Source organism: Antechinus flavipes, chromosome X, assembly GCF_016432865.1.
Source record: "Antechinus flavipes isolate AdamAnt ecotype Samford, QLD, Australia chromosome X, AdamAnt_v2, whole genome shotgun sequence".
Lineage (NCBI taxonomy): Eukaryota > Metazoa > Chordata > Mammalia > Dasyuromorphia > Dasyuridae > Antechinus > Antechinus flavipes.
The window spans coordinates 9,097,789-9,100,437 of NC_067404.1; positions in this window are offsets into that span (position 1 = coordinate 9,097,789).

The following is a 2,649-nucleotide window of genomic DNA, read 5'->3' on the forward strand; positions in this document are numbered from 1 at the left end:
AGTATATAGATGGATAGACAGATAGATAAATGGATAGACAGACAGATATTCAGTTAAATAGAAAGATAAGTACATAGATGGATAGACAGATAAATAGAAAGATAGATAGATAGATAAATAAATAGAAAAATAAGTACATAGATGGACAGATAGATAAATGGATAGACAGACAGACAGATAAATAGAAATATATAGATAAATAGAAAGGTATATGATAGACACCTAGGTAGACAGACAGATATTCAGTTAAATAGAAAGATAGATTGTAGACAGACAGATAGATAAATAAAAAGATAGATTCATAGGTGCTTAGACATAGATAGATGGATAGACAGCCAGGTAGACAGACAGATATTCAGTTAAATAGAAAGATAGTACATGGATAGATAGATAGATGGATGGATATACAGAAAGACAGGCAGGCAGACAGGGAGAAAGTCAGAAAAACAGACAGACATATAGACAGACAGACATATAGACAGACAGATATTCAGTTAAATAGAAAGATAAGTACATAGATGGACAGCCAGGCAGTCATAAATAGATAAATAGAAAGATAGATGGATAGATAGATAGATGGATAGACAGAAAGATAGATAAATAAAAAGATAGATTCATAGGTGCTTAGACATAGATAGATGGATAGATAGATAGATAAATAGATAGACAGACAGATATTCAGTTAAATAGAAAGATTGATAGATGGATAGACAGCCAGGTAGACAGACAGACATATAGACAGACAGATATTCAGTTAAATAGAAAGATAGTACATGGATAGATAGACAGATAAATTGAAAGATACATAGATAGATAGACAGACAAATAGAGAAATAGAAAGATAGATTGTAGACAGACAGATAGATAAATAGAAAGATAGTACATGGATAGATAGACAGACAGATATTCAGTTAAATAGAAAGATTGATAGATGGATAGACAATTAAATTGAAAAATAAGTATATAGATGGATAGACAGCCAGGTAGACAGACAGATGGATAGACAATTAAATTGAAAAATAAGTATATAGATGGATAGACAGACAGACATATATAGATAAATTGGAAAATACAGATAGATGGGTAGACAGACAGATATTCAGTTAAATAGAAAGATAGATTGATATATTGACAGACATATAGACAGACAGATATTCAGTTAAATAGAAAGATAGATTGTAGACAGACAGATGGATAGACAGCCAGGTAGACAGACAGACAGATAGATAGACAGACAGATGGATAGACAGATAGATAAATAGATAGATGGATATATAGACAGACAGACAGACAGATAGATGAATGGATAGACAGACCAACAGAGAGAAAGATAGATAGATAAATAGAAATATATAGATAAACAGACAGATAGATAGATAGATGGATAGATAGATAGACAGACAGATAGACAGATAGACACATAGACAGGGAGATAGATAGATAGAAAGATAAATAGAAATATATAGATAAACAGACAGATAGATAGACAGATAAATTGAAAGATACATAGATGGATAGACAGATAGATAGATAAATAGAAAGATAGATAGATAATAGAAAGATAGATAGATAGATAGATAAATAGATAGATAGAAAGATAGATTGTAGACAGACAGACAGATAGACAGATAAATTGAAAGATACATAGATAGATAGACAGATAGATAGATAGAAAGATAAATAGAAAGATAGTAGATGGATGGAGAGAGACAGACAGACAGATAAATAGAAAGATAGATGGATAAATAGATAGATAGATGGATAGATAGATAGAGAGATAGACAGATAGATAGATAAATAGATAAATAGATAAATAGAAAGATTGATAGATGGATAGATAGACAGACAGATAAGTAGAAAAATATTTAAATGGATATTCAGACAGACAGATAGATGGACAGATACCCAGATAATTAGATGGAAGACAGCCGGCCAGAAAAACATGTAGACAGAGAAAGAGAGAGATAGGAGAGAGAGAGAGACAAAAACAGAGAGGGCGAGAGAGAGACAGAGAGAGGGTGAGAAAGAGACGGACACGGAGACCGAGACAGAGACAGACCGACCAGAGATAAATAGAAAGATTGGTAGATGGATAGATAGACAGACAGATGGATAGAAAAAAAGTACATAGATAGATAGACAGCCAGATGGACAGACAGATATTCAGTTAAATAGAAAGATAGATGGATGGATGGACTACCAGTCACAGAAAGAGACTCACAGACAGACAGATAGACAAATAAATAGAAAAATAAGTACATAGATGGATAGACAGACATATAGACAGACAGATAGACAGATAAATAGAAAGATACATAGAAAGATAGATGGATAGACAGAGAGATAGATAGATAGACAAACAAATAGAAAGATAGATAAATGGATGGATAGACAGAAAGATAGGCAGACAGATAGACAGACAAACAGATAAATAGAAAGGTAGATGATAGGTAGACAAACAGACAGATAGACACATAAAGGGAAAGATAGATGGATGAATGGATAAACAGATAGACAGGCAGACAGACAGACTGACCGGAGATAAATGGAAAGATTGATAGATGGATAGACAGCCAGATGGACAGACAGATGGATAGACAAATAAATAGCAAAATAAGTACATAGATGGTAGACAGCCAGATAGACAGA